This window comes from Mercenaria mercenaria, chromosome 5 (assembly GCF_021730395.1).
Source record: "Mercenaria mercenaria strain notata chromosome 5, MADL_Memer_1, whole genome shotgun sequence".
Classification (NCBI taxonomy): domain Eukaryota; kingdom Metazoa; phylum Mollusca; class Bivalvia; order Venerida; family Veneridae; genus Mercenaria; species Mercenaria mercenaria.
In genome coordinates this window covers 44,503,515-44,529,021 of record NC_069365.1, presented here as the reverse complement: position 1 = coordinate 44,529,021, position 25,507 = coordinate 44,503,515, and the positions used below count along the sequence as shown (strand labels likewise).

Genomic DNA, 25,507 nt, shown 5'->3' with positions numbered 1-25,507 from the left:
AAACAAAGAAGAGAAAAACACAAACTCACACTCTTTTATAAAATGACAAACAACCTATCTCCTCCATATCTCAGTTTCTCTTGTACCTGATAACGTGGGCAATACGACTACATACAACCTACGAAACGCCAACAACACAAGGGACATCCAATGTCACACAAAACTCTATGCAAACTCACTCCTGCTATCAGTTGTACATGCCTTGACTCAGCTTCCTCTTGATAACCGCAACTGCACTACACTCAATTCTTTCAAAAGCAAGCTCAATGCCAACAAACCAAAGGTCCCTTCTCATTACTACATTGGCAACCGCAAGCACCAAATTCTACACACTCGTCTCAAAACTCATTGCAGCACCTTAAAGGAACATCTATTTTCAAAAACATAATTACCAGTCCTCTTTGTGAATGTGGCCAAACCGAAAGTACTCACCATTACTTCCTTGAGTGTCATTCTTATCTCCAACAACGCACTTGAAATATAACCATTCGTCACTACAAATATGATTAATTAAATATGTGAAAAGATCCTCTGGAAGTATAACTAAGCAATACGATAGCAGACTCCGTTTTATTGAGTCTGTTCATGGGAGGTAATGAAGTGAGCAGCACCGGTTAAAGCAGAATTATATTAAAGTAAAAGTGAATGTACACTATGGTCCCAAAGGACCAGAAAATTGAACAACACTGAATCCAAGTAGGATGAGACATTTTACAGCCACAACAATACACTTATTTTAATAAATACTTCTGTTATATAGACATATAAAAGTATCTGACACGGTTCTCTCAAGCAAGGAATAAATATATAGGTATAGGGAGTAATCTGTAGCTGTAAATCTTGGTTAAAATTGATGATGGGTAAGACATTTAGTTCTGTTTCTGGAAGTATATTTTATAGCCATAATGGTTTGGTTTATTTGTTTAGAAATTAAATCGTCTTTTCCAAAAATGATGTAGATTTATCTATATTTTGTGATACTTTCGAAATATAACAGAAACGATCGTACAAACCTTTTAAGACTTCAGCGAATAAAACTTAATAAAATGTCATTGTTATGTCATCTTAAAGCAGCAAGTAAAAGTCTTACGTTGGTGTAAATATTAAAATCATAGATAATCAGTAAATTAATACCTGTTAAGAATCATGTAAATAAGTGTTGTTATATTGAACTTCGTCTCTCTTTGCCCATTAACTCCTATAATATCACAGCTATATTGATTCAATAAACTTTTCAAGATCCCCATAGTACAGCTCACCATCTTCTGCACTTGATATAAATATCGATACTATTTTTTCTATTACTGCTTCAACTTGCTACTTAAACATGTGTTGTCGTGCAGATGTTGTAAATGGAAATACAATCTTGCGTGTGACTGCATTCATATTGCTGGTATAAAAATAAGTGATTCAGACAATATGCAGACAATATTCAGACATTTAGATTTTACGGATGTATGACAGTTACATGCTCCCTAAGAAGCATCAGGTAGGTGTATTTTGTATTTATTTCATTTTATGTATATTGTTTCTTTAACCGTAAAGCACTGTGTGCTTATATTAAGTCATATTCCATATAAATAATAGATAAGTCAAAATATCCTCTGGAAGTATAGACTGCAATGAAACAATTTCAAAATCAGACTTTGTTTGGCTAAGTTTCTTCAGAGAGGTAATGAAATATACCATTCTTCAGCACCTGCTAAAGCAGAATTATAACATTAAGAAATATTGAATAGATTTAAAACTTACTATAATTAATATATAATCTGTTATGGTTGATACAAAAGTGAGTTACGTAAGTGTTTAAAAAAAAAAGATTTTTGTTACGATCATATATCAAAGTACAATTGTGTTTTAGAATGTTTGAAACAATAAGCTGTATGGACGTAAACTGATAATTCCTGCATCCACAACCCAGTTAAAATTGTCTCTTTATAATGTAATGAGAACGCTGATATATCATTTGCAAAATTCCGAGGGTGAGGGCACCAACGTGCACCGAGGAGTGCTGCAATGCTTTAAAAGGCAACACGTATGCGTTAATGTTGTTCTAATAAGTATAAAGCTAAATAAAATGACTTTTATGTTGTTAAGCGTTCATTTCTTTGTAGCCATGTTTTAGGATTTATAAGGTATTTATGCATGTACGTTTCGAAATGGAACAACTAACATTTACTCTCTTGTTAAAGCATCACTTGAAACCAACAATAGTTACAGCACTGTTATATAAGAATAGACGCACCACTGCTTTAAAGCCAGAATAATTATAGATCAACATCTTGTCGGTAATCAATACTGCATTTTCATTCATTCTTAGCAATATGCTGTAACCATTAACTTATTTTATATGTTATGTAAGCTGTCTTGTTTGCCGATGGTGTTTCTTCCCTTCACCTTCATTTATCCTCTGCATTTTTACTTTCCCTTCTATCTTTCTCCTTTTTACCCCATCCCTATTATTATATATATTTCATATAAGTAAGTGAAATGTACTTGTTCATGGATATTTGAAGCAATCCATCTACTATATCTTTCTACTACAGATTATATTAATTTTGTTGTTTGGCTTCTTTTCCATTTTTGTGCGCTCTGCTTCAAAATCGAGAAAATGTTGTGTACACACAAAATGTTAAAAAAATGTAACATTTTACATACCCATGCCTTTTTGAGGAAGTTATAAGCTGTGCAATATACATCAAGTAAAGCAAAATTCCTTTACCTGTTATGAATTGTTTAACCTGACCATTTGCTATTATTTGTCTTGTAAAAGTTTGAGTGTTTTCAGTGGATTCAGTGTTGTTTTCATTTCTTGTCCTATGGGATCATGGAGTCCATTCAATAGATGTGTAATAGAATTCCGCTTAAGCCGGTGCTAGTGGGCGTGAGACATTACCTTTCATGAACAGACTCAATCAAACCGAACCTGCTGTTATTCCTTTTTGGTTACATTCTATGTTTCCAGAGGATCTTTTTACAGATTTTATTTAAAACACTGTTTTACTTAAAATCATATCTAACTGTATTTACAACGATAAAATAAGATAATCACATTAACAAAAATATACGACGAAATTCTGAAATTTCCATGCCAACTAGGATTTCTGTCGTAATACAAAATCTTTGCATCGTTCGACTTAAGCTGTCACTCTAGACCGTTCAGTGATAATACAGACACGTCGTTTAGTATTATAATCTGATTGAGAAAGAGAGCAACTATTAATATAGTTTAAAATAGGATATACGAAATAATCTTAATTGATTTAGTAGGGTTTTCAAATAGTTCCAGGCCAATGCTTCTTCTGGCGAAGCAATTTGTAAAGTCAGAAATAACTTGAGCGATGTTAAAAAAGCAATTATTTAATATGTAGAGTATTAGTTAGTCATCTTGTTTATGCAATTTATTTATACGAAAGAAGTTTACACGAACATTATTTTAATAAGGCTCGTTTCAACAATAAGACAAATTACAAAATTACTTGTCTGGAAAGCGCCATACAATTATTAAAACTATGCAGATTTAAGGAAAAAACAATGCAAGGTACAAAAATCCAAATACTTAGCCCGTTGCAATACAGTAAATTTTCACATTGTGCATATCAATTATCTCACTCCTTACTAATTACATTGCGCGGAAACGTTTTACCTTACTATTTCTAGTTACAGTGACATTAGTGACATTAACCGCAATAACCCTATTAGTAAGTAGAATCTAAAACCTTTCTCTCAATAAAAGTGCCATACGCATCAAGTTTCACAATTATATTTAATCCCTAACTGAAGCAATAAAGCGGAAATCTGTTATTCATTTTAGGAACAGTAACATTGACCCAAGTGAGTACAAAAAACAATCCCATCTGTTATAACCACCAACGTAACCTACACACTAAGTTTCACTACTCAATCTTATTCCAAAATAGAGTTATTGAGCGGAAACCATTTGTCTGTTGTTTTTTGTTTCGTTACAGTGACATTGACTTTGACTCTAGTAACTTCAGGTACAATCCCAACATTTTTCTCTATAAAAACTGTATGTAGTGTTTTGCGTGATCAAGAATTTGGCTTCAAGATCTCTGGTTTATAAAAAATATTGTACAAGGAATTTTTTTGTGGCAATAGATCAATCTTAATTAAAATTATTTAGCGGAAACTATCTGTTCTATTCCGTCCACCGGCCCAAACCAATAACCAGTTTCTTTGAACATCTGGTTAATAAAAGAGAGAACACTGGATGTGTCTTTGTAATTTTGAAAATGTTTGACATGAAGTTAAAAAAGACCCGTGTTTTTCAAAAGAAAAATGTGCTATTGATCTGTTCAATATTATTATATACTACATAATTCATGTCAGCAGAAAATATGAAACAAAAACAACAACAACACATACTTCAGCTGTGAAACGGAAGCGTTAACGAAACATGCAGGGATAATTACAACTTCTATATATTGATTTTACGTTGTCATGTGATATCTCATTTACAAATGCATTATTAGTATAACTGTATTGCAAAACACACCGCTTGTAACAAATTTGTTGTTATTCCTATGTAAATTTTACCAGATACAAATTAAATGAGTTAATAAGTAGCAGAATATAAAATGAAACGTGTTTATCCTGAGATTTCGCAATTACAGTTGGCACGTCAGTTTTACATATAGCACATAATTATTAAGGATATTATCTCTAATAATTCTGAGACAGGATTTAAGACATACGGCAAAATACAATACGTGATCTATTGACAACAAGAAATACACAGAATTGCCCACAAATTAAAAGGAGTTATCATATGCAATACAACTGACGTAAAATTAGGTACTTCTGCTTCTATCTGTCCGGCCCTGCAAAAGTCCGCCAAAGAGCACTTGGGACTCGTAAAAACGAATTAATAAACGTCATCAACAACTAAAATGGGGTTAATAGTATTGTAAAACGTGATATAGCAATATTCACATTCAAGTAAAGTTACTAGCTAAGAGTAACCAAAAGACAAGAGAGACAAAATCAATAGCGTTTTGTAATGAAATAGTGTGTCAGGTTTCCGTGAGTAACACATCGGACACTGGTGCCTTTAACAATGTCAGTGAGGAAGTTCTGTGTTAATTTGATAAATAAATAAAGGAATACGACTGTTGAGGAGGGGAATTAGGGGACGTCGGGAGAGAAACAGAGGGAGAGAGAAAGTCTTTGCAAGTATTATTTGGCTATAGCTTTAACTTTGTGAATGAAGTTAATCTCGTGCTTCCATAAGGTAAAAAGGTCTTTTTTTATAACCATTATTTTTCATTTATCTTTTTCTGGCAGTTTCTGTTATGAGTTTTGACATATTAAGTTGTTAACAATGACAGTACAGAGATAATTTTGTATTTCGATTCATACATTTATAACATCAATGTGCCCTATCACGTGATCGCGCTACGTCATTTTGTTCCCGCTACAAGTTCGAAAGTGAAAGTGGAAAGGTAAACAAAAATTATAAATCAGGGCGTAAGTTTTTTTATTCAATATATTGTCTTAATATCATGCACATGATTCGAAACCTATTTGAAAGTGCTACCCGCGGTACTACAATTTCCCAGCCAAAACCTTTTCGTTTAAAGGCTATTCCTGTTCAACCACTTTCGATATTGTGCGCTCTGAGGTGCTCTCACTGCAAGTCAATTGAACAAGAATAGCGTTAAAACGAGAAGGGTTTGGTAGGGAAATCGTAGTCCCGGGGGTAGCACTTTCAAATAGGTTTCGAATCATGTGCATGATGTTAACACAATATTTGAATAAAAAGCTTACGCCCTGATTTATAATTTTTGCTTACCTTTCCACTTTCACTTTCGAGCTCAAAATGACGTAGCGCGATCACGTGACTGGGAACACTGAACATGCTTTAATAGTACCCAAGCAGCCGAGAGGTTGAGAGTTCAAATCAAATCACTTGCTTCTAACTGCTGTGGTTCGAAACCTTGCATGAGATGTAGACTTAATTCATGCATGCTGGGTTGCTGAAGGTTATTGGTTATACCAAGGTGCCTGCCCATGGCCTCAGTAATGTTTGGAGTGGCACCTAAGGTCGGCCTCTGTCTAAAAAGTTATAAAATCGCTTTGTGGCATATAATTGCATGGATGTGACGTTTTACTCCACAAAATATTCTAACGGTTCAATGACATGTAGAAACACTTTCAGGAGCTAGATGTTGCACTATACCCAATGCTGTAATCATATATGTCATTTTGGAAACTATTTTAAAGAAATATCATATTATATAAAATTGCATTCCTGAGATGTTTACCGCGAGATACATGAATATCGGCCGAGGCGCCTCTCAGGAATGCAATATTTATTTTATTATACCGAAAGATTATAAGGGTCAAAACATTTACTGGAAAATCAACATAATGATTTATTAAACATTAAAAAGTAATTACTAACCAAATAATGAAGACAGAATTAAAGAGTCTTTACTTGTTAGCACTTAGAATTTGTTGCGACTTGCTGTGTAATAAGACTTTTTTGATATATTTAGTCGAGACGTTTACATATGGCTGACCCTTATATTCATTCTAATATTTCAATATTGCATCAATCAGTAACATTCGAGAAACGGCGATAACTTTCTTTTTTCTAAAGGAAACATATCAGTGTGAACACTCATTTTTTAGATCATTCCCAATCTTATGGTAATAGTTTCGATTCAATATTGGATGAAAAATTGTTTTTGGCACGTACAACAAGTCATAAAACTAGAAAATTCGGCCGGGTACGCACATGCAAGAGCACCGGAAAAGGTTAATTAAATCCTAAAGTATAATTATATAAGCACATCGTCTGAAAATTTAGCGACTCAAGTCTTTAAATCAATGCGAAAGTATCAATCTCTCAACGGGAGATATGAAAAACTAATATCACATGCGCAGAAAAACAAAATAGCGCTGTTGCGCATATGGTATGAAATTATGGATCATATCACCTGCACAGAAATTTATTTTGCGCATGAGTTATAAAAATACCGGGGGAATATGAAATATTATTCAAGTTAAACTAATGGGAAATTTGCATCGGACATTTATTTGAGGTATAATAATAAAATAATCTAATACCTTCAATCTGCATCTCTGTTGATATGTGCTGATCTGGGAAAAAAGGGAACTTAAAAAAACAGAAGGAACTGTTTTGGAACCTTGACTGGCAATTCTACGCTTCCACTGGATTTTTAAAGATTTTATTGACTAGCACAACAACAGTCTTTGAGTGCCATTAGGAGTCTCCTCGTACTTGGATTCTGTGTTGGTATATTTCATGGTACTTTGGAATTATGGTGTCCATTGCAGCTTGATCAGACTCAGTCCGCAATATAATTTGCTTGAAGAATCTTAAAGAAGGTTTCGAAGCCACAGCGTCGTGAGGCAACTGATACTAAGTCAGCAACCTTCCGGCCACGGAGATTCCTAACAAGGGAATACACAGAGAGCAAAACTCATAAACTGAAACAGCGATATACTGTATTATAACACTTTTGTACTGAAACAGCTGTTTATCATTTTGTTTCACGCTTATAAACATGTATTGATTTATTGTTAATACTACATTTACTGCGTGTGAGGATTTTGAAGACTGGAACAAATGATTATATGTTTTGTTAGAAATTACTTGCTAATTAACATCAATACAGCAATTGAAAACACATTCATGTGTAGTCAAATGATGTGTCGGTAAGATCAACATACTTAAAAGAAACAAAGTAGTAATTTTGAAGAGTATGTACTCATTCAAATGAGATGAGTATTGATGCACAAAGTAATGATTTAGTGTTTGTGTTATGTTACGAAATATTTATGTAAAAATAAATCATGTTCTGAGCCCCATAGAGATTTTTTAAAGGCAGTTAATGCTGTGTTTAGGGTGCTGCTGAAAACTGTTTACCTTAAAACTGTAACATTTTGTGGTAATGAATGCAAGGTGATTAAGAAGTCTTGATTCAGAATATCACAAATATTTTATCTGGTTACAGTATACGAATGTGACTAAAATTGTAGCTGTATTGTTAGGTATAAGCGTGGTCTAGTGGTCACTAGTAGAAGGTGCAGATGGAAATATCTCAGTTAATTTTTGTTTTCGGTAACTCGGCAGAGTCTCGTGACCGCCTTTACAGTACCGTCGAGCCAAATATTTCAAACCGCACCTACTTCCATTGAACGATTCTTTTATACGTACATGGACATCAGTTCTGCTTACTAACATACTTTAACAATATTCGGTAAGCCGTTTCGATTTGTAAGCATTGGCTATGCACGCCCAAAGCATATACGGAGATATGCCGGCAAGCGTTCTGCTAAATCTTAAATGGCGGCTGCTTTAACGTCAAAATATTTACATGTTTATTGAACTTTTAAAAGGACAAATGTAGATGACCCTTCCAGTTACCGTAGGAATAATGCATAATTTTATTTTTAAATATGAATTCCTGATGTTTACGAATACAGACAATAATTAAAGTGGTCAACAAGAGGTACGTCTTCACTGCATTTAGAGGAGTTACATATAACAATTAATGAAACATTTTTTCAGATACTGTATTGCATTATTATGAAATATGCCTTCGTGAGGTAAAGGACTAGGAAGTTCCAAATACCTTTGATTAAATGTCTCAACGCGCATTATTGATTAGTGCCTCTTTTTCGAAGTCAATTTTCCCCTCGGTGATGTCTGTTTAGGTTGTTTAAGAATATTGTTTATTCCTAGAGAGGTGAGATATTGTTCAAATAGCTGACTCTGAAAGCGTAAGATTAGCAACATTTGTCAATGTCTATTTTTCCAGGAATCAAAGTAAAATACTTCAGTTAATAATAGTTTAGACTATATCGTGTTTCAGATCAATACTTCATGAATTATTGTTAAGAAAGTTAGATGAAACATTTTTCACTATGTAAGCCTTTTCATTAAACGTTTATCAACATATCGTCGCTTATACACGTAATATTACTCTTTCGCCAGGTGGTGGTTTTAAAATACCTCAGAAGGAAAACTCGCTTCTCTGTAATTTGAAATTGACAGTTTTTCTTACAATACAGCATAATTCTAGAAGATGTCGCATTAAATGGTAATAATTACAAAGTATGTACTTAGCCATAAATGGCTTTGCAATCATTTTGACAAAGCTCATTGTTTTTGCAGAACATTTAAACTGTTAAACATATGAACATAAAATCTCTGTTCTGGGTATTAATGGGTATTGAAAATGAGTAGACAGGCTTTGAAACAAAACCTTATGTAATTTATAGTACTATCATTTAGAACTGATAGTAATGAGAATATATACGGCATATAATGAAAGCAGGGTCAAATATTTTATGTTACGACCGTAAGGTGAAATGTAAAGAAGATTCATGTTTACGCTGCTTGCTAAATATGTTTATATAGCAATTGATGCGCATCATGTAAGAATGACAATTATTTGATAACGAATGAGATCAATTATTACAATACATGTTCATACAAAATGGCATGAGTCAAAACATGATTTATGTGACCCCTCATTATTTTGAATTAACTAGACAATTGAGCTGTGCCGCAGATGAAGCTGTTATTGATAAAAAAACAAAAGTACTAGTACCTCATTAGACGAAGTGACGGTGGAAATCCTGAACCACTAACCAGTCACCAAGTGCTTGGACTCAGACAAATAATTAGCACATACATAACGAGGATTGATAACATTTTGAAGCAGGATAGCAGACTTAAATTTTTGATCATAAAACCGTCTGCATGTTGTAAAAAAGACGCACATAGTTGTTCTTTATTGACGTTTCTTTGACGCATAGGTAGAACAAGACAGTTTGCATATAATTTTGTAATGCAATAATTGATCTATTCATAATTTGCTGACGTTGGTTGAAATTACTTACTGCTTCTTTGCATGTCACTTAGAACGACTGTGAACTCCCCTTGTGCAATTCTAACCAACTAATACGTGATAAGCCTTACCATGACAACTTCAGCAAGACCTAATATTCCTGCACGTAAAATAAAGAAAAATGATAATTTAATGTGCCGTTTCAATTTTACTGATCTTTAGCATTAGAAATATTTTACGTTCCTATCGACGTATCATTTATTAATAGCTTCTATTTGTACAAACTTTTAAAACGGTGCTGCAAAATAATGCTCTAACAATTATTTTGAAACATGTAAAATACGTATTGAATTTTGTTTAAAACATTATATCACGCTTTATTAGTTAGTGCAAAATATTGATGGATATTTCTCTCCTGTTCATTTACCATCATCTGGTGATAAAACATGAGAAATCTCTAAAATGTAATTATATTACATGTGTCAATGAACAATGGATCCGTGCACAATGCTAGAACAAGAACAATATTCGCCATATTCCATAACATTTTTCTCTTTCGATCATATTTCTTTGTAATATTTTCTTAAAAGTGTTAAAGGTATTCAATGCGACATTTGTACTCCCACTCACGAATTTTACTTTTCTATGTCTATAGAAATGTGACATGAACGGAAATCTTGAAACTGATTTTGTCGCAAAATGGGTATTGGTTAATGTTTCTTTTTCGTCGTCTGATTACTCCTCGTAATCTAATTGATTTAGCTCAATTTTCTCTCTCCGTAATGTCTGTGCAGATTTTTTATGAGTAATGTTTATTCCTAGAGTGGAGGGACGCTTAATATATTGCTGACTTTAACACCTTCGGATCAATGTCTTTTTCGTGTAATCAAAGCAAAATAATTTTAGAAACAATTTGACAGAACTTCCTTGTTGTTTTTTGGTGTAATGTAGTTTTACAAGACCATACATGTTTATATAGTAAATTCCAATGAAAAGGAGCCTTATCAATTTGTCTCTATTTATCCATTTTACTTATGTGATATTTTCAATCTCATATTTGACTTTGTTAGTGTAACAATAAATTTAGATATAGTCATTAAGAATTTCAGTAGATATGTATATTATCTTCGATAAATTTTCCGTTAAGTCAAATTATGTTAACTTGCAAAACCTTTACATCTTATCTAAAATATTTCGGCATTGAAGAATATTAAGATCTCATGAGCCCATGAGTTTTAATGTAATAAACTTTAATGTAGGCCTGGAACTGAGTGCTTCCTCAATGTCGCGGGTCCTTTATCGAGATCCGTTGACGTGTTCATAGTGACAGGAAAGATAACTATACAAAGGAGTCTGCTTATTGATTTGAAGAAATTAAAATGAAATGGATAGATTAATGAATGATGCTCTCCTTAAATTTCAACGTGACATTGCGTATATTCTTCATTCAATGTTACACTTGCGCGTTAAGTATCCTACGAAAGCCCTAGAGGACTTCCAACTTCAGTACTTATGACTTCTTATTTAATTACTTCTTACTTCATGACTTTATGACTACTAACTTCCAAACTTCTAACTTCATGACTTAATTCTTTGTTACATACGAGAAACAACTTAGTTGGAAGTAAAAAGTAATGAAGGTGGAAATAAAAAACGAAAAAATTTCGAAGTTAGAAGTAAAGAAGATAGAATATAGAAGTTAGAAGAAATAAAACTGGAATTTTGAAGTGGAAAAGTTGCAAGTTTAAAGAAATGAAGTTAGAAATAATGAATTTGACAGTTACAAGTTAGAAGTAATGAAGTGAGAAGCTAGAGGTAATAGAATAGGAAAATAAAAGTAAGGAGCTTTGAGGTTAGAAGCTAGAAATAACAAAGTTTGGTGTCAAAAGTAATGTGGTTGGAACTTAAAAGAAATAAAATTGTAAGTTAAAAATAAAATTGGAAGTTAACTTTAGAGGAAGTTGAAGTTGGATGTTAGAAGTTATGAAGTTTGAAGTAATAAAGTTACGAAAGTTGGAACCTACAAGTTAAAAATAAGAACTTCTACAGTTAGAAGGTAAAAGTATCCTGAGATTAACCTTATTTTGCAGATTGTCTCTGTAAAACAGTTTAGTTTCGAAACACATTTCAAAGCTAAATGCTAAACTTTGCTCCAAATTATATTCAAACTGTTAGAACTCAGCATATTGCAACTAAGGTAATGGGAAAATATATAATAATTTATGTCTAAATGCAAAATAATTCAACCTTTAGTCTTTACCAAAAGTCCGCTATTTTTAGCGTTAATCTTTTTATTTCATTTTAGTACCAGTAACCTTGACCCTAGCGGGAACAAAAACAATCCCATCTCTCATTACCACCAATGTGACCTACTCTATCGCATTGAAAGGTTGAATTTTTGAGCAGAAACCATTCATCTGTCTTTTTTTTTCGTTTCATTGTCCTTGACCTTGACCCTTGAAACCTCAGATACAATCACAATATTTGTACCAATCAAAAGCTGTATGTTGTGTTTCGCGTGATCTGGAATTGTTGTTTCAAAATCTTATGTTTGGAAGTTACTGTCCATCAAAGCTAGAATTATTTGGAGATCTGTTTTATTCCGTCTACAGACCTGAACCAATCGCCAGATCTGGTTAATAAAAGAGAGTTCACTTGATATGTCTTTGCAATTTTGATAATTTTGACATGAAATGAAGAAATATCCGTATTTGTCAAAAGAAAGATGTACTACTGATTTGTTCAATATTATTATGTACTACGTAATAACAGAAAATATGAAAAGCACATACTTCAGCTGTGAAAATGCATAATTAAAAAGGAAGCGTTAATGATACATGCAGCGATGATTACAATTTCTGTATTGATTAAACGTTGTCATGTAATATCGCATTTATAAATGCAATATTAATATTACTGTATTGCAAAACACACCGCTTGTAATTTGTTGTTATTCCTATGTACATTTTGCCAGATACAAATGATGCTGCAACTTAGCGAGTTAATACATACGGCCTTGTCACGACCAATGTCAAACTCGACCCTAAAAATCAATAGAGGTCACCTGCTGGTCATGATCAGCCTCCCTATCAAGTTTCGTGATCATAAGCCTAAGCGTTCTCAAGTTATCGTCCGGCAACGGTCTAATTGTTCCGGGTCACTGTGGCCTATTAACTTTCATGATCCTAGGCCTAAGCGTTTTCAAGTTATCATCCGGAAGCCGTTTAACTATTCCGCGTCACTGTGACCTTGACCCTTTACTTACTGACTCAATGTCTAACTTGACCTGTATTTTATGATGTTACACCTGTGTACCAAAATTTATGATCCTTGGCCTAAGCGTTCTCAAGTTACCATCCGGAAACCGTTTAACTGTTCCGGGACATTGTGACCTTGACCTTTGACTTACTAACCTCAAAGTTGAATCTGACCTGTATTTTATGATGTTACACCTGTGTATTTATATAAATATGACAAGCTTTTCGTAAGTTGTTGTCCGGAAACAAAGAAAACCAACAGACGGACCGACCGCCCGACATACTGGCCGACAAGCTCACTGCTATATACCCCAAAACTTCGTTTGTGGGGATATAATAAGAGCAGTAGGACATACTTATCAAGGCATCTGTCTCTAATATTTCTGAGACAGGAATTAAAGCATATGGCAAAATACGAAACGTTATCTGTTAACAGCAAGAAATACACAAAATTACCCACACATTAGATGGAATTATCATAGGCACTACAACTGACGTAAATGCCTGCCCTGCAAAAGTCCGCCTAAGGGCACCAACAACAACTTTAATGGGGATAATAGTACGGTAAAACGTAATATAACATTATTCAATGCGATTGAAGTTACTAGCTAAGAGTAACCAAGAGAAAACAGAGACAAATGTGATGAAATAAGGTTTCAGGTTTCCGTGAGTAACACATTTCTGGATATCGGACACTGATGCCTTTTGCAATGTCAATGAAAGTTCTGCGTTAATTTGATAAATAGATAAAAGGAATACGACTGCTAACATGGTTAAGGAGAAGAATTAGGAGACGTCGGGAGAGAAACAGAGAGAGAAAACCATTGCAAGTATTTTTTTTGCTATAGCTTCAACTTTGAATGAAGTTAAATTCGTGCTTCAATAAGGTAAAAAAAAAGGTCTTTTTCTAACCATTATTTTTCATTTTATCTTTTTTTCCGGCAGTTTCTGTTATGAGTTTTGACATATTAAGTTGTGAACAATGACAGTACAGAAAAAATTAGCTCATGTAGCCGAGTGGTAGAGGTTAAGAATTCAAATCGAATCACTTGCTTCTTGCTGCTGTGGTTCGAAGTCTTGCTTGAGACGTAGACTTCTGTCATGCATGCTGGGTTGCTGAAGGTTATTGATTATACCAAGGTTCAGAAGTTACAAAATCGCTTTCTAACATATCATTGCGTCGATATGACTTTATACTCTAAATAATTATTTTAACAATTCATGTAGATACACTTTTAAGAGCTCGATGTTGCACTATACTCAATGTTGTAATCAACTTATGTCTTTTTTGATAATTATCTAATACCTTCAATCAGCATCTCTGTTGATATGTGCTGATACATTTATTATGATCCGGAAAAATATTTTGAAAAGAAAAAAAGTTGTGACATTAGGTAAATATTTAAAATATATGTAAATCTGCTTGAAGTTATCAACAGTACGGGACAGTACGACAGAACATGTAATGGTGTGTTGGTTAAGATGTTGTTCGTTTATCAAATATTTCTGTAATTTGAAGATATACTCCGAAGATATCCTCCTAAACCTGAAGGAAGTATAAAACTATGTGTCGGAATCTGAAGGATGTACGAGCGTTTTTTAGGATATCCGCCATTTTGAAAAATGTTTCTTCGAATATTGCTTTCTAACAAAAGTTTTGCCAAAAATTAATGCTAAATAATTAAAATATGGCTAATAATGTACCATTTAAACAAATATATTATGCTTTTAGCGAAAAAAAATTTCACCCTTATTTTTGGCTGGCATTTGCCTAAAATTGACGTAAGATTTAGAATGGGGTAGGGGTAGGTAATTTCATATATCTATTAAAGTAGATCAGGTTCTGTTTTGATATTTTTCTGACTGATACATATAATGTTAAGCTATAAATAGAATAAAGGTTTTCAAGATAGCACTTTACATTATCTAGAAAATATAAATTAAAACAAAAAGAACAAAAATATCAAAATTTATCACTTTTTAACAGTTTTTTCTTTATAAATCTCTTAGATGCATGGTGACCCCAACTTTTTTCTTTCCACTTTGAAGCATTTGTGTGTGTCATTAATGCTGCAAAATATTTTGAAAATTTTAACGTCAGAATTTTTTTTGAAGATCTAAATACGTTTTTTCATTGAAAATAAACTGGGTGGGGTAATTATGTCAACATGTAAAACTCAAAGAGATCTGTTAGTGACATTTATGCTTATATAAAAGTGACATCACCATATATTCATATTAACCTGTAAGACCTGAAATCCCTATAAGATTAAGTTGGATATTATATGTTTTATAAAGTACCAACATGTTTTCAATTTTACAAAATTTCAGAAATGCGTAAACAGTGAGTGAAGAAGATACCCTACAAAATGTTCATGATTGTAAGATACCCTTTTGAAAAGTATTCGAAGCATTTTGCTTTGTAAATTTTAAAGGATTGTTGCGGACGTTTTAATATCAATATTATGTATTTTTCATTTGCATTCTGTCTAAGACAGTGTGAATGTAAGACGCAAAACGCAGTCAATAACAAGGTTCTAATCTATTTTATGCACAGGTGTCTGTATCGTGCTTGTTTGATTTCCCTAGACACTATTTCAAATGCCTTTAATTGAAACAAACAGAACCAACATTAATTTGAAACTGAAGATTTATGTCTGATATATTTAAATAAATCAATTGAGAATACGACTTATGAGAACTATTTAGTACTACGCTTGCAATAAAATCCGATGCTGCCAATCCTTAAACATTATCCATCAAATGTGGTAATGGATACAGTGGGTTGCAAACTGAGCTTTAGGCAATCATTTGTTATGTTTTTGTTTGCTCACAATGACGATGACATAGTTCGATATGAGTTATGTAAAGAAGAATGAATATGAAATTCGCAAACTGCACACCAACTTAATATAAGATTTATTCTGCGCACGAACTCTCTAGAGATCATTTTTTTCTGCACCATACCTCTTTGGTCTTCCCTCAAACTGCTGAGTGCCCTTTCAACATAAGCACAATCTTGTAAAACGAACATTAAAACAGAAGGATCTGTTTTGGAACCTTGACTTGCAACTCTACACTTCCACAGGATTTTTAAAGATTTTATTAACTAGCACAACAACAGTCTTTAAGTGCCATTAGGTGTCTCCTCGTTCTTGGATTCAGCGTTGGTACATTTTATGGTACTTTGGGACTATGGAGTCCATTGCAGCTTGATCAAACCGAGTCTGCTATACAATTTGATTGATTGCTTTCTAAGGATCTTCTTTATAATTCCATTATTTAGATTTACAGTAATTAGCTTTCTACCAGAGTTGACAAAAATAAACTTTGGCATTTGGTTTTATATATCACACCTAAGTAGGAGTAAGTCATATGGCAATTTCTCAGCTTTTTATGGAGGAGGAAGACCCCGGGTGACCCTGCGCGCAGTTTTCCAGGCATAAGCGGGCACCTAGGTAGAATCACCAAACTTCCGCAAGCCTGTTAGATGACTTCCCCTCAAGGAAGAATTCAATACCTTATGTAGCAGGAATGATATTTTCAAATACATACCTGTCAGTATACTCTTATTTCAACTGGTATACAGCAACCTTAAATCAATTGTGCATTCTATTTTTACTTAAACCAGTTTTCAGTATATTTTCTCCTTAAAGGTACATGCCATATAGTGACACCGTTTTATATACATGTATAATGACGGTCACTGTTTCTAAATCTTATTTAAATGATGTTTTGTACCTATTGGGACTTTACAAGCTTTGAGGGTCTTTTTATTGCAGTTTTGCTTGCATATTGTACCATCTTTTAAATAATTGGTTTGCACCTTTAAACTATCCAGTATTAGACTGTAGCTTAATTCATAATTTTTTCATGATTCTTGCTTTTTCGCTGCAGTCGTCAGGGCAGGGTTGGTCAATAGTTTTAATATTTCAATTTACCATATTGATTGTGTACATGGTTTCTAGAACTTTCATAACTTTTACATTACTTTTACTATGACCCTTGTTTTTGGCGGGAATGTTAGGCTAATAAATAGACAGGTTTGTATAGCAGTGGGTTTGTTCTGTGTTTGGTCGCCGAAGCGAAAGGTAAAGTGTTTACCTCCTTTCACTGACCTGCCTGAACCACTCCCTCTTTCTCTCTCCCCAGATATTATATTAGGAAATTTTAATTGCTTATTTTTTAGCTCACCAGAGCACAAAGTGCTCAGGGTGAGCTATTGTGATCGCTCACCGTCCCGCGTCCGTCCGTCCGTCCGTCCACACTTTCCTTTAAACAACATCTCCTCCTAAACCAACAAGCCAGTTTTGATGAAACTTCACAGGGATATTCCTTGAATGGTCTTCTTTAAAAAATTGTTCAAAGAATTGAATTCCATGCAGAACTCTGGTTGCCATGGCAACAGAAAGGAAAAACTTTAAAAATCTTTTTCTCAAAAACCGGAAGACCTAGAGCTTAGATATTTGGTGTGAAGCACTGCCTAGTGGACCTCTACCAAATTTGTTCAAATCATGAACCCGGGGTCAAAACTGACCCCGCCCTAGGTGTCACTTGATTTTACATAGGAAAATCTTCAAAAATTTTCTAAAAATAAACGGAAGGCCTAGAGCTTAGATATTTTACGTGTAGCATTGCCTAGTGGACCTCTACAAAATTTTTTCAAATCATGACCCCCAGGGTCAAAATTGACCCCGCCCCAGAGGTCACTTGATTTTACATAGGAAAATCTTCAAAAAGTTTTTAAAAATAAACCAGAATGCCTTATCTTAGATATTTAACATGTAGCATTGCCTAGTAGACTTCTACAAAATTTGTTCAAATCATGACCTCCGGGATCAAACTGACCCCGCCCAATGGGGTTACTTGATTGTACATAGAAAAATCTTCAAATTATTATAAAAATAAACCAGAAGGCCTACAGCTTAGATATTTGACATGTAGCATTGCTTAATGGGCCTCTACAAAATTTGTTCAAATCATGACCCCCGGTGTCAAAACTGACCCCGATCCAGGGGTCACTTGATTTTACATAGGAAAATCTTCAAAAAAGTTCTAAAAATAAACCAAAAGGCCTAGATCTTAGATATTTGACGTGTAGCATTGCCTAGTAGACTTCTACAAAAAAATTCAAATCATGACCCCCGGGGTCAAATTGCCCCCGCCCCATGGGGTCACTTGATTTTACATACGAAAATCTTCAAAAAAATTCTAAAAATAAACCAGAAGGCCTAGATCTTAGATATTTGACGTGTAGCATTTCCTAGTAGACTTCTACAAAAAAATTTAAATCTGAATCCCCGGGGGTCAAATTTACCCAGCCCCAAGGGTTACTTGATTGTATATAGGGAAATCTTCATAAATTTGCTAAAAATAAACCAGAAGGCCTAGATCTTAGATATTTGATATGTTACATTGCCTAGTAGACTTCTACAAACTTTGTTCCATTCATGACCCCCGGGTAAACTTGGCCCCGCCCCAGGGGTTACTTGATTGTACATCAGAAAATCTTCCAAAAAAAATCTAAAAATCATCAGTTTGACATTTGAAACATGTAGCTCATATTACTCTGGTGAGCGATCCGGGGTCATCATGACCCTCTTGTTGGGTTTTGTAATTGAGAAATTGTTATGAGTTGTAAAATATGAACAATTAAGAAAGGGTAACCAATAAAAGAAAGTGTGAATTGTGGATTGTTTTGCTTTCTTCAAAATATATTCCGAAACTAAAAAATTGATCGAACCTGGGGCTTTCAGAGCTCATAATTTTGGCTCCTGTTACATTTATAAAGGTTTCAAACCCACGGCGTCGCGAGGCAACTGATTCTAAGTCAGCAACATTTCAGCCACGGACATCCTCAACAAGGAAATACATAGAGAGTAAAACTCATCAACTGAAACTAGGACATACTGTATTATAACAATTTTATACTGAAACAGCTGTTCATCGTTTCGTTTTACGCTTATACACATGTATTGATTTATTGTTAAGTCTACACTAATAAACTGCGTGTGAGGGTATTAAAGACTGGAACAAATAATAATATGTTTTGTTAGAAATTACTTGCTAATGAGAATCAATATAGCAATTAAAAAAACATTCATTTGTAGTTAAATGATATTTATGTAAGATTTAATTTAATGACTTTGTGATTTAGTCATTTTTATTTTTTGTACATGCGTATGTATTGCATTCCAATGACATGAGTATTGATGCACAAACACAGTAACGTTCTAGTGTTTGGGTTATGTTACAACACATTTAGTAACATAAGTTTAGTTTTGAGCCTCAAAGACAAGTTGTTTATAAAGGCACATAGTGCTTCTGAAAGCTATTTATCTTAAAACTGTAGGGAAATACAAAATATTAAATATATATGAATGCAGTGCGATGAAATAGTCTTGATTTAGGGAATCAAAAATGTTTTCTCTGGTTAAATTATACGAATGGGCTTAAAAGCGGCTGGGATCCGCTTCGAAACGACGGTTGGTGTAATCCGCCAACTATTTAAACTATAATTACAAATTGATTTCTAGCCTTGCATTGAAGGATATATTAAGGCCAATGTGTCTCCTAATGAGACCTTCCGGCAAGAGGAGGGAATTTAACAAACAAACAATATGCGGTTTAGATATTGCTTTATATACAGCATGTACAGTTTGTTACAGCTTTCTTGGTTATTGCAGGAGTCCTAGAATTCTAAAGGTACATACCTTATTTCGGGTAACAACCATCATATTATAGATCATATTAAAACCACAAAAGGGAAGTAAACTGAGTAATAAGCCTTTGCTTGGATTCATTTTTGTTATATTTTCTGGTCCATGTGTATCATTAAGTCCATTCAGTCGCACTTCAATAGACTCTGTCAAAACGATAGTGTACACAATGACATCGCTAGCATGTCAAAAAATGCATTACATTCGGCTATTGCATTATATTCTTCAGTGTAAACGAAGTTTTAGAAATCATTGCGTAACCAATACACTATATTTATCTATCTATTTATACTGCCATGCCCTCTTTCCGAGTATTAAGTGCAGGTGCACGTCTATGCGAGAGATTTAAAGATTTGTACAGGAGTGTAAAATTAATACTAATGTATCCGTAAAGTGTTGAAAATCAAGATGACAGTGTTATTAAAAAGAGGAGTACAAACAGTTAAAAGAGATTAAAAACATCATTTTTTCACATTAGATCGTGTGGGAACATTTGGTCACTCTCTGTCAGAATTGTTCCAGAGTAGGGACCTGCACAACCTCGGTTTGAAGAGAGTTCCTTGGAACTGTAGTAGCTGGGAAGAAAGAGAATTTGTAATAATAACAGGATGTAATGATCTGCTTGTAAGACAAGGGGTGCATGTGTCTAGTGAAGCGGTTAGGGGGTATAATGTAAGGGGGCATTGGCACTGCAACCAGTCCATTTACAATTTTATAAAACAGTAGAGTTCTATAGCCAAACTCTTTAACGTTTGGGATTTTAGTGGGTGACTAGATTTGTAGATGAGCTGATTAACATGTTTGCTCCAGTTAAAGTCTGAGGAGATAGTGACTCCAAGATATTTTGCATCACTTACTGTTTCAAGGATTTGGCCATGGAGTGAGTATTTGGACCTATATGGGTTTTTGGCCTAGTGATATTTACCATTGTACATTTCAGGGGTTAAACTCCATGTCCCATTTGCTCTCCCAGACCTGTAACCTGTCATGTTCTTATTGAAGGATACTTTCATGAGAAGAGGTTTTGACGGTGATGTAAACAGCAGTGTCGTTAGCAAATAACTGGACCTGTGAAGCTATATTTTCAGTCAGGTCATTTATGTATAATAGATAGGGAAGAGGGCCTAGAAACATTGGGGTACTCCGGATGTTACTGGGACTTCAACTGAACTTTCCCCATCAACTAAGACTGTCTAGCTTCGGCCTATCAGGAAGGAATTGACCCATTGCAAAGTGTTGCCCTGGACGCCATGTTGATGAAGTTTCAGGTGGTTGACCTTATCGAACGCTTTCGGGAAGTCCAACAGTACTAAGTCTGTTTGGTGACCTTGGATTAAATTTCCTGACAGATCTTCAACTAGTTCTAGGAGTTGTGTTTTGCATGACCTGTTTTCCCTAAAACCGTGCTGTAAGTCATAAAGAGTACTTTTGACCTGGAAGTGCTTTGTAATATTGGATGCAACAACGTGCTCTAATAGTTTACAGAGAACACATGTCAAAGAAATTGGCCGATAGTTGGCAGGGTTACTTTTATTCCCCTTTTTAAAAAGAGGAGTGACGTTTGCTTGAACCAGTCAGCTGGTATGGTACCAGTGTCAAGGAATTTTTGAAATAACTTGGTAACTAGTGGGGCGATTTGGACACCCATTTTTTAAGAACAATTGGTTTTAAGTCATCAGGGCCACAAGCTTTGTCGGTTTTTAGGGTTGACAGTAATTATGGACACCTTTAACATCAATAGTGAATTTTGACATTATTATTATCGGATGTTTACACTTTAAGTTTTGGGGTAGGGCATTGCTAAGGAGATTTGTACTTCCATTTTGCACAGATGACCTAATTTTAGAGGTGACATTGGTGTAAATACTGATTTTAATCCATATATTGGCTCTATTCGAAACAATGTTTTAAAACTTCTAGAAGTGTCTTCCAAAATTAGTACTATTTAATATTCATAGTGGATATTAACCAAGAACTGCTTTGCCCAGCCTTAAATATCTTTCACCTGACCGTTCTACGTGCACCAAGTTTATTATTTTTGACAGTCAGATTCCAGAACACTACTCTTCGTCACACCATTGACACAGAGTATTATTATTATTATTATACCAGATTTATATAGCGCCCTTTTCATGATCAATTTCACGTTCAAAGGCAGCCACACAGGGCGCATAATTCATCCTCTACTAGTACAGACACAGAGCGATCTGAGCAGAGGGACAGAGTGAGACAAAGCCCCCACGACAGAGAGATCAGAAATCAGATACAGGCTTGTCCGGCTAACTTAGCCTAGCTCGATGCGAATAGACAGCCTGGTTCTTTAACGTGCCCAGTGTATAGCACCGATACACGCAAGGATTGCCTGGGTTCCTGACCAATACACCTCTACTTGGTTGGGAAACACTGAAATGCGTGTCTGAAAATTCCCGAGTAGCTGCCGGAGATCGAATCCCCGACCTCAGGATTGGATGGCCAGTGTGCAAACCACTGAGCTATCCGTCCACCAAGAGTACATGCTGATTAGTCTAAGAAACCCATAAAACGAACTTAGTTGATGCACCTATACATTATCTCTCCTCATTTTTACACTGTAGTTGCGCTTACTTATTTGGAGGCACACGAACATTTTCATACACAAAATCGTAAGACGCATTGATTAAGTATCGACTATGCATATATTGAGTTACCTACCCCGGATTTCGGTAAATATGTGTCTCATGTGCACAAACGCAGTCAAAATTTATACTGACACTGTTTTGGTAATAACTACATTTCACTCCGTCGTCTACACTGAATGTTTGAGTAGTTTCATAACAATACTTTAAGATCATTTATTGTCTTACTGTGAAATATGCTTGCGCAATGTAAATGAATAAGAAAGGAAAATAATTGTAACGCTCTCAAAGGGGCGTTTGTATTTACAGAGATCAGGAGCAAATTCAACTATGATTACTGCATTTTTATGGTTATTGTAGTCATAAGCAAAATGAGTACATTGTTTTTGATCTTTGCTTTTTACGTATCTCTTTTGCGGCACAATATGATAACCAAAGGCGATACCTGTAATTAAATGTCTCAGCGCACATGTTCGTATTTGTCTTAATTACGTTTAATCATATTTTGAAGTCATGCGTTTTGACATAAACATGTGCATAATATGTTATACTAATAGTTTAATTGTATTCATTAACAAACAGTTCTCAGATTATAATGCTTATTGATAAATTTAATGGAATCAGTGGGCTTTAAAAATGAATGCATTAGTCCCTGATATGCTTACTTGGAACGTAGATGATTTCTGTACCACGGGATTTACATATTAATTTCAAACACATGTACATAGTATCATTATAACTCATATTATATATTTGTTTCTGGTTAAATTTTATCTAAGGTAGTATTGCACTAATGCAAAGTAAAATATAGAAATCAAATTTTAAAACTCAGTTAAATGCAGTGAATAAAGTTTGCTATTTAGCATTTTGTTTTCATTTTCTAAATACATCAAATAACAATAAATCGACCCAAGTCAGATGGAGAACTAAATCACAAAGTGTCTTTGTAAATGAGCTAATTTACAGTTGGTCAATCTTGTAGAAACTGAAACAAATATGAAACACATGTTTGTAATTTGAAAATGAAATGAATTATTCATTGAAAATACTAGTCAACTCTTGTATAATGTGGACATAATTCAGGCTGTAGTAATTAAGTGTCTTCATAGCATAGAGCAAATTATGAATAATAAATGATATTACTGTTTTGTGCGATATGCCCTAGATACGTGTTTTAAGTGTGAAAAGTCGCAGTGGTACACGTATTATTTTTTATACTTTGGAATAAAAGAGATCATTCAGTATTGCCGTTTATAGAGATTTGCTTGTATTGCAGCTAGGAGGCGTTAGGGGATGCACAATTCATGCATGAGCAGACTATACGAAACCGTGTTTTGCCGTTATTTTGCTTGGTTGCGTTCTGTGTCTTTAACTGATCTCCTAAGTTTCGGTTTACACGCGTAAATGGTCGTTCCACTATTTAATGCTTGGTATACCTATCACATATTAGCATATTCTGAACTGGTAATATTTATCAGAGCATCATCTTAGACGATTTTATTTTCTGTTATTATTTTAAAAGCTTATAAAAATGTTTCTGTGCATTATCATGTCTAAAAAATTGGTAACATGTCAACATGACGTACAGCCCTTACATTTGAAGAATCTCACATCTACTGTCAATGTTATTACGAATACAGTTCGTACGTACGCTTTCAAGAGCAAACTTTATTTTAGGAAAATATATCTTGCGGCTTTTGTTTGCTTTTGTACAAATGAAAATATTTTACAAAAAAAAAAACAAAAACAAAAACAAACGCATTATGGACGGAAACGTTACATACATTACATTCATCGAAATTTCCAACTTTGCATCAGTAAAATATTTCTCCTATGTCAATGCGACGTATTTTCTTCGTGTTCTAGAGTTGATCTTTTATGGCAACTATTTTACACGTGTTAGGCGGAAAAGACTTTTCTGAAAAATCCATAAAGTGTAAGTACTATGAAAATGACCAGAGGTACAAACTTAAATTACATAATATTTTAGTAAGAGATCCTAATTTATAACCAAAAACATTGCACTGTAGAAAGTAAACTGTTGCAACGCTTTTGAAATAACAGGGAAAACAATTATATTCTTATTGCCTAAGCAATAGCTAACACTTACTAAATTATCATCTTTCAGTGACATACGATCGTATATTCAACCAGTTGTTACCAGTCTTTTAAGCGTGGACGCTTTGTAAACAAAGCAATGATTTTTCTCATCTCCATCTCGTACATCATAATTGAACAATGCGCTATACCCCTTTTAATTATATAAAATTATGGTATGTAACATCTTCGACCTCTAATGTTCTGTTACCTTCATACATTTTTGTACTAATAGTAAAGTTTTAACACGTTTGTACCATTTCTACAGAAACTGCCACGTATTTCGTTAATATCAAACCTCTATATTTAGTGTTGATTTATTTTATGTAATTTTGTATTTCTAATCAGACTATTATGCTATTTCTAATGAAACCACCACTGTTTATTAGATTCATACCAATATTTGATCTTTTACTTATTGTTTGGATAATTTTGGAAGTCAGCATTTTATACTTCATATTTTTAGACAAATACTCAAGATTATTTATATGTCCGTCTTGTTTTCTCTCATGGTGATCATTCTATAGAACTAAATATTAATGAAAAGTAAAAGAAACATACGTTATATCCCATTTTAGTGAGACAGAAAGTGTTGATATGAGTAATAGTGACATTTTTATCCAAAGAAAGTTAAATGGCCATTAACAGCTCGTAGGAACTGTTGCAACACTGTAATAGTACTAACATTATACCCAATGGCATGGTATGTATGTCTTCCAAGTATAAATCAGACGCTTGATATTTACAAAATAAACGCACAGTAAGTTAAATATTTTTAAGAAAAAGAAATAAAAATAAAAAAGGAAAACACTTAGAAATAAATCAATGTCTGCTGTAAATATTTCTTACAAAGTGATTTCGGGTAAAAGGACAGTGACAAATGTTGCTACTCCGCAAAGGTATTAAAGTCATTCATATATCAAATACTTCACCGCCTTAGGAATAAGTATTACTCAGAAAATCTGCACAGACAT

The 25,507-nt window shown here is 34.0% G+C and overlaps 1 long non-coding RNA gene across 1 annotated transcript in view; it reads left to right on the top strand.

Annotated features, from left to right (window-relative positions):
- The first annotated feature begins 1,314 nt into the window (after positions 1-1,314).
- Positions 1,315-25,507, top strand: part of LOC123558357 (uncharacterized) — an 82,645-nt gene continuing 58,452 nt past the window's right edge. The window contains exon 1 of the long non-coding RNA XR_008370980.1: positions 1,315-1,489. This is a non-coding gene — a long non-coding RNA (uncharacterized LOC123558357). The remainder of the gene's footprint in view (positions 1,490-25,507) is intronic.